Source organism: Propithecus coquereli, unplaced genomic scaffold (assembly GCF_000956105.1).
Source record: "Propithecus coquereli isolate 6110/MARCELLA unplaced genomic scaffold, Pcoq_1.0 Scaffold243, whole genome shotgun sequence".
Classification (NCBI taxonomy): Eukaryota; Metazoa; Chordata; class Mammalia; order Primates; family Indriidae; genus Propithecus; species Propithecus coquereli.
The window spans coordinates 3,453,928-3,462,553 of NW_012147986.1; the positions used below are offsets into that span (position 1 = coordinate 3,453,928).

General features: G+C 45.4%; 1 protein-coding gene across 1 annotated transcript in view; it reads right to left on the minus strand.

Moving 5' to 3' along the window:
* ANXA4 (annexin A4) overlaps window positions 1-8,122 on the minus strand; it is a 51,404-nt gene extending 43,282 nt beyond the window's left edge. The window contains exon 1 of the mRNA XM_012646425.1: window positions 7,817-8,122. The gene's annotated coding sequence lies outside the window, so the exon portion shown is untranslated. The remainder of the gene's footprint in view (window positions 1-7,816) is intronic.
* Between the last annotated feature and the right edge of the window lie 504 nt (window positions 8,123-8,626).

Below are 8,626 nucleotides of genomic sequence, written 5' to 3' on the forward strand. Positions count from 1 at the left end.
TATTATTTCAGTAGTTAGAAAAGTCTCTTTTTGGTGAAATGTTGATAATAGTAGAGCTGGGTGATGAATAGTTACATGGGGGTTCATTTAGCTATTCTCTCAGTTGGGTATATATGGGAAAATGTCTATCATAAAACTTTTTAAAAGCATCTCTTCCCCATTGCTAGAATAATCATTTCATTTTATTTCTACTAATTTTCTCCTAGCCCTTTCATTTTACATTTAAGGGAACTTGCCCATGAGGTTATAGTAGTTTGCTTAGTATATGACTCATCTTGTTTCCCTCCTACTAAACTTAGCCAAAATCTCTTTTTTTTTCAGGAATAGCAAGAACATCCAAAGGTGGGGCTATTTGGAAAGGGCTAGAATTCAATTAAAAAAAGATGGGCTGGTAGATCCCAAGTGACTGGTGCTTTATTTCTGCAAACTTACTCCAACCCTGGGAAGGCCAGGGATGTGCTGACAAACTTAACAGCTGGCTCTCCAAGGAAAGAAAATCCTGATGTGTAGCCACTTCTTTGGTGTAAATATTTCCACCAATATTCCAAGTTATTAATGTGATCAATTTCAAATTACTAATGTGATGTCACTGAACTTAGAGTTGGGAATAAACGAGTAGTAGCACACCACTATATACTATTTCCACCATACAGATATAATAGACATAAATAACCTCAAGGGCATAGATAATAGTAAAAGGTAGTAAAAGAATTAGGAAATGATGAGTTGTTATAAATATAAATTATTTATATTTACATTTTAATATAACTTAGCTACCCATAAGTTCAATTTAGCCCAGCATGATGGCATGTGCCTGTACCTCCAGCTACTTGGGAGGCTGAAGAAGGAGGATTACTTGAGCCCAGGAATTCAAGGCTAGCCTGGACAACATAGCAAGACCCCAATCTCTAAAAAGAAATAAAAAATAAATAATTAAAAATTAAGAAAAGAATACAAGAAGCTCTTCAGGTGATTCTGATACATTCTCAAGTTTGAGAACCTCGGTTTCTATGGCAATAATTCTAGACTCCAGCTACTGATGCCTAAAAAGGTCCCAAACCATCCTATGGATATTTCATAGGTGTAGACTGCCACTCATGATCTTATATCAAGTATAAGAGAATGGGGAGGCAGATAAATTATGTTAATGGGAGGGGAGTCATGACACTTTTAAAAATACCTACATAAACATCACTCAAGAAATGTGTTTGCCAAAGATTGTTTAAACTGTAGGGTTCTCAAAACCATGCATTGCAAGCATGCACTATTCCTGGCAGGCCTGATCTGTTATTTCATGATTATCTGTGAAACTCCAAATTAAATTCTCTTCCCACACATGGGTACTGGCATAGGCTGAGAATCCAGAACAAGAACCAAATTCCAGTCCCTGCTCTGCCCTCCAGATTTAACTTCACCTATGAGAGCTGGTTTATTTTGGCATACAGTTGGGATAGTAGAGGTTGTTGCGCAGAATTTTTATGAGAATTAGCAATCATGTCAATCCTCCTTCCTCCTTAAGAGAACATTCTTTCTGTTTAGGGATTGGGTTTGCTAAACCAGGAGGAAATAATGATTGGTCCAAGGCAACCCCATTCCAACTGCCATGAATAGTTTAAGAGTGGCCACGTGATCCACTTCTGGCCAATGAGAAATAAGGACAAACCTGCCGAGCGGCTTCAAAGAAAGATTTTCCCCCAGGCTAAAAAGACACAGTCAGCTAGCCAAGTTCTCCCTTTTTTCTGGCCTTGGATATTTATGACATCTAGAACTATGGCTTCAAAAGGATTCTAATTAATATAGACTGTAAAGCACCTAGCGTGGAGGAAAGTTCTCAAATTCAAAGTGCACAAAAATCACCCAGGATGCATTTAGAAACACAAATTTTGGGGGCAGGACCATGGACTCTAGGGCTTGAGTCAGTATATCTCAGAGACCTCATGTAATCAAGTTTAAATAAGCACCCCTGGCATTCTCATTACACCTTAGTCCAGGCCCTGATTCTTACACAGGTGGTCTTCGGACCCCAATTCCAAAACTGCTGTTTGCTGTGTGTGTAGGTACTGATAGTCCTTATTTAAATATTCATTCTGCCCCTATCATGTACAAGGCATGGCAGGAGAAACAAAGATGGAGGAGATGTGATCTTGCTCTCAAGGAGCTTGTACCCTAGTAAGAGAAACAGAATGGTTATATAACACATCTAGTGACAAAGCAGCACATGAGAACTATTATCAGAGTTGCAGAGTGGGCACAAAATCCCCCTACGAGATATAAAGAGCTCTCATTTGATTTAGGCTTTAAACAATAATGGAATTTCAACAGGGAAAGGATTTTCCAGGCAGAGAACAATAAAAATGAAGCTTCAGTTATGATTACAAATGGTAACTTACATGAAAAAGAGTACTTAGTCTGGTTTTGAGCTGGAGCTTAAGGACATCACGAAGCGAGCAAGGGCTGCAAAAGTAATTTTCAAAACTGGATCATTTTGTGGCAGGCCAGGTTTAGAACCTGGACTAAAATTTGCAGGCCATGAGAAATCGTCCATTCATTCTGCACACCTTTAGTGAGCACCCACTATGTGCTCAGCACTCTGCTAGCCAGAGGATGGGAGCTGCATGGCCCCGCCCTCAGTGGAACTCAAAGCTGAGTGGAGGAGGCAGGCATGTGATCAGACTTAATAGGGTGTGAACATCCTGCGCTGGGGGAATCACAGAGAGAGAGCACATAGGAGAGGCCCCTAACCCAGATTAAGTCAGTCGGGGAAGGAGACCATGTCCAAGATGAACACTGGTGAGTTGGCCAGATTAAGCAGGGAAATAGGAGTCATATTTCTCCAAGGCTGAATCTCTGCCTTGGTTTCCTTCCTGGTACCCAGCACTTTCATTTTATCCAAAAACATTTATTACATAACTGGGCCAGGCACAGGAACAGATGCAAAAGGAAAGAGAGATTTACAATCCAGGCCGGCAGACCTTAATATGGGATCCTTGGACCTTCTGGGACCCATCCCCCAGTGCTGTCTTGTATAGTCCTACAGAACAACCTTAGTTTCTAAGGGCCCTCCAGCTCCACCTCTGGGACTAGGCTGCTCTGATAGACATGCCACTCCTCCAGAGTGCCTTGGTCTTGCTTTCTCATCTACATGCTGTGCACAAACCCTTCTTCTGCAATCCTGCCTAGATATAAAGCTTCCCTCTCCAGGAAGCCTTCTCTGACCACTCATGATGGAGTTAGGTGCACCTCCTGTTATTCCGTGGCAGTCTGTGCATAATAAATGTATCAAACCACTTATCATACAGTCCTATGATTTCTGAATTATTGATTTACTTATCTCCCTAAGGATGGGGTCTGTGTGTTTCAGTCTTAAATTTTTATTGCCTGTCACATTATATATAATAAATAAATGAACCTTTGTCCTTCTCGCAGAGGCTGTTAACTAGCTCCCTAAAATCATCCACACTTCCCCATCTCCCCTTCCCCTAAGAAGTAGGGTATATAAGTATCTGTACCCCATTATGACATTGAGTAATCACTCTGTGATTTTCCCCCACAAGCTAATAAATCTGTATGCTTCTTCTCCAATTTTTCCTTTTGGGAGTTCATTTTTCACTGAACCTTCAGAGAGCGAAGGGGAAGCTTTCCCTTGGCCTCTACAGTAATTTTATACAATATTTTTAATAATTTTGTGCATGAAGCAAAGTTTTGACTGCAACCCATCACAGGAGGTCAGGTGTGGAATTGTCCACTTGTGGCATCATGTCAGCGCTCAAAGAGTTTTGCATTTTGGGGCATTTCGGATTTTGGATTTTTGGATTAAGTATGCTCAGTCTGTATCCATGATTGGGTTTAGAAGGGTGTCTGTAAACTCTCAGAAACTCTATGAAAAATGTTAAATACGTGTTTATTTTTCTTAAGAGAGGATCCATGGCTTTAACCAGATACTTACAGAGGTCTGTGACTCTAAGAAGGATAAGAGCCAGAGTCAACAGGTCCTGGCACGGCATCAACTAGTAGCAACAGTGGACGCTGAAGCTCAGTAGGATCTAGAAAATGTTCTCCTGAGTCCCCTGCAGAGCAGTAAAAGAGAAGATTCTGGGGTCTGGTTATACCACCCGGTTTATCTCTCTAAAGGACTTTCTCCAGGAAAGATAGCTCAATTACACATAAATCAGGAGAACTTGTTCCTAGTAACCACAAGGCCCTTCTATGTTAGCTTCTGGTAATGATGTAACATGCTACCTCTCCAGGGTGGGTAAGTGCCTAAACCCGGAAGAATGAATCCACAGTGACTGGGCAGGGACGTCTTTCTGATGACTTGACAAAACCTCACTTGGGGTGAGGACTTGGGGGGGGTCCTCCTCTGTTACTCGTCTGCCTGCTCATGCCCTGTGTTGTATCTAGGCCTAAAGGGTTAATAATGTCTCGGGATGATAGGGGGGCGTGGTCCAAGGAGGCATGGAAAGTCTTTTTCACAGTAATTCAGTCTGACCTTTAGCTGCAATTTATCCCTGGTGCTGACTGTGGATATGTTATTAACATTTGCCCTGGTTTTTTATGTTAGGCAGTCTGGATCAAGAAGCAGCCTGGCAATTTACTGACCTCAAACGACGTAAACTCTTAAAAAGAATTCTTCAAAGGTGACCAACTCAGGTTCCCATAGCGAAAGCTCTCAGTCTAGTTCAAACACAATCAAATACTAACAAATTACTCCCAATTAAACCAACAACAGGATAGAAATCCTAAATTTCTGAGGGAATTAATCTTACTGTAGTAATCCATTTCAGTGCCAATTAAATTAAACAACAAACAAACAAAAACCTTTAGCTGGTGTTTCATACTGCTCTAGAGGTGTTAAGCATTATAAGACTATGAGGTGAGTTTGGAGGAGAAAAACCTATTGTTAAATCACAAAGGAGATGTGATGGGCATAATAAAGAACTGTCTTTGAGCTGGGTGTGGTAGCCCACGCTTACAGTCCCAGCTACTCCAGAGGCTGAGGTGGCAGGATTACTTGAGCCCAGGAGTTGAGGCCAGCCTAGGCAACATAGCAAGAACCCTCCCCTCTAAAAACAACTATCCTTGAGAACGCGAAGATTTTAGCATTTACCAAATTACCTAGAGTTCATAACATAATGACCAAGGCCTAAGTTCCCTTGGGGAGGTCATATGTTTTTATTAATGCTTTATTCAATTTATCAAGTATGCACATACTCATATATGTATTTCTAAAGCATAGTTTCTCAAAGTGAGGTCCTAAAAACACCTGAATCACAATCATCCAGGAAACCTGTTAAATATACAGATTTCTGGATACAGATTTCTTACCTTGTCATAATGATCAGAATTTTTGGAAGTAGGACAAAGAATCTGCATGTTGTACAAACATCCTGGTTGATCTTGATGCACCCTGAAGTTTGGGAACTATGGCTTTAGAAGTTAGCTTAACCTGCTACCCATCACAGCTCCATCAGAAAAGGATTGCTGTAAGCCAGCTGTGATGGCATGTGTCTCTCATCTCAGCTACTCGGGAGGCTGAGGCAGGAGGACTGCTTGAGCCTGGGAGTTGGAGGCTATAGTACAATATGATTGTGCCTATAAATAGCCACTGTACTCCAGCCTGGGCAACATAGCAAGTCCCCACATCTTTAAAAAAAAAAAAAAGGTGCCGTTGAGGCGTTGTCTAGACACGTCTAATGAGAACTCTCACCAATACCAAGGTCACTCAGCTTATGGGTTTCAAAACCTACTTCCTCAAACCTCAAATCTAGCCAGACCCTACCATCCAGCTCTGCCAAACGCCACAAAGAGTGAGTTTATTCCTTTGGCCACATGCCATGCCAAGCCCCTCAAGAATTTAGGGCCACTAGCTAACAAGCACACCCACACCCACCGCAGCTTTCCCTTTCTAGTCAAAATAGTTCTATTAATAGTTCATTCGACTACATTTCATATGTCAGCTTTCTTGACAAGAAGAAAGTTGAACAAGAAAAGAAAAACATTTAATGAAGATTTAGTTAATAAGCCAGGAAGCCAAATCCAAATCCCAAATCACTATGAACCAAGCACTGATGGAGCCATAGGAGAGCAGAGAGGATAAAAGGACAAGCTTCAGCACCCCAGCAGCTGGATTTAAGCCTCAGTTCACAAGTGGTTTAAACTTGACTAAGAACCATGACTTGGAGCCTTGGAATTCTCATCTGTAAACCAATGTTAATAATCCCATCTCAGGTTGAAGTGAAGATTAAATAAAATGAGTGTTATTCAAAGTTGCTCCAGGGAGGACATTTAAAATGCCTGCATAAGCAGCCCTAATTGCAGTGAAAACAAACCCTCAAGGGCTAGGTTTGGGCCAAATCACAGCCCAAAGCCCAAGCAAAACATTTTTCAAGTTTCTTGTTTTAGATGAAAAAGGTATATAATTTTTGGATTCTACTCCAGTGTTTTTACCCCCAAACATTTGGGTAAAATTGATACCCAAGGAAAATCCCACCCCCTTGTTTATTCTGAAGCTTCAGGTAGTCCCTGGCACCTTGCTGACCAGCCCCAGTACCTGCCATTCACCTTGATCTCCCTTGGAGAAGAAGAGGTTTAGTCTACAAGCAGATATGCAAGATCAGGCATGGCTACACCTTAACAAAGAAATGCCACCAGACATGAGTCTGGGGATGACCAGGAGGCTCACCCTTTAAATGCTGAGGGCTACTGTGGTCCAGCTTGACTGTGCATGTAACTCTCTAAATTGCTTTCAAAGAAAAATTATCCCTAAGCAAAAGCAAGAATGTCTAGGAGGGAAATTCATAGATGCCCTTGATCTAGTAGTTGTGTGTTTGTGCATCTGTATGCATGTATGTACGTGAGGTAAGGGGTGTACTTATGTGTATATCCCCAAATGAATACAAATCTGACCTGAACTGAATGAGGATGGCCTTGGCCTGATAGGGATCAGGGAAGTCAGCAGCTCTTGGGTGGCCCGAGTTACCCATTTTCTCACTTGTGCCCCCTTCCTCTCCTACTTGCTCTTCCACCTCTCTGTCATCAGTTAAAAAGCGAGGGCTTGGCTAAACAAAGTGACTTGCAATGGAAGGGGAAGTGGGGTGTCCTGGATAATTTGGCGGGGGGACCCTATCCATCCTTCCCACTCTCAGCAGGAGAGAGCAGATGTCTTTCATGAGAGACGTGTTACTCAGGACCCACAATACGCCAAACAGCTCCCAGAAGACTTGCATTGACTCGGGGAGCACTTCCAGTTGGCAGGTTGTTGAAAAGCAATCCTCTTTGGCCCCAAAGTCTCCAGCTGGTCAAAGCCATGACAAAAGGGTGAGACTGCCATTGGCCAAGACTCAGAGCATGGGCCTCAGCCCGGCTCTGTGCTAAGGGCGTTAGACACAGGAGAGAAAGTGGTAAGAAACTAGGAGAAAGGAGTAAGTTTCTTAAATGGAGTAAACAAAGAATTAAAAAGCAAACTGTAAGCAGTGTTAGACTGAGTTAGCTCCAGGGAATATTAACCCAATCTTTTCTTTTTGATTCCCAAGCCCAGCACGTGGACGCAATAAGTAACCGCTGTGGTCTCTAACTGGCATCCCGAGCTGTATGAACCGCTCTGGCTGTCCTTTGGAGGGTGCCCGTGCATAGGGGCCGTGTTCGCCTCCCTCCTGCCCACTGGCAGCGAGCCCCGGGTCCGCCCGCAGGCCGGCGGCGGGCACCCTCTCCTGGGCGTGGCGCGGCGCGGCGCGGGCCCGGATATCCCCGCGAGGCGCTCCTGGGCAGCGGCACCCCCTTCCCCGAGCCCAGGACCCCCGGCCAAGACCCCCCTTACCTCTCGTGCCGAGACCGGGCTGGGGCTCGTCCTCTGCGGCCGCGGAGGTCACACCCTGGTCGGGCCGGACAGCGGGTCTTATCCTGGGCGGATCCGCCCCACTTCGGGGTGGAGACTGAGCTTGAGTTCCTGGTTGTCCCTTTGCCCACGGGACCGGAAAATCCCTCACGGAGCAAAGCGCACCTGGGGCCCAGGGTCCCGACCGCCGCGCCAGGTGCCCGGGGAGGGGCCGGCCTCGTCTCCCCACCCCCAGCTGGGGTTGCCCCCGACACGTGCCCGCGCCCCAGGCAGTGGCCAGTCCCGCTGGGTCCCCTGCCTCGCCCACTTGCCCGGATCGCACCCCACCCCCGGCACGGCCAGCGCCGCTCCGGTCCCCGCAGAGTGGGAGCAGTTGGAGTCTCCGCGTCTCGGGTGCCCGGGCGCCGCCACACCCTGTGAGGGCCAAGCGCCGGCGACCTCGCCCGCTCCCTCGCTGCGCCGGCCGCGCCCAGCTCTGCGGAGAGCGCCGAGGCCCGCCGCGACTCCAGGCTTCCTCCCTGGGAAACCGCGCTTTCGCTCAGCAGCAGGCTCACGCCGAGCCCGTGGCCGGGAAAAGTAGAAAGTGAAATCTGAAAGGCGCATTTCATTTCCCTCTTTCACATGAAAACATACATTCCAAAAAGTTTCCAGCAGCTCCACGTCTCGCTTGAGGAATGCACTTCCCCTTCTTTGTGCGCCCAGCAGGCCTTTGGGAACAGGACTCGGAGCAGCCGCGATCTTTCTCTCTACACCGGGAAATTACTAAGCTTTAGTACCTGTCAGTAGCTCCCA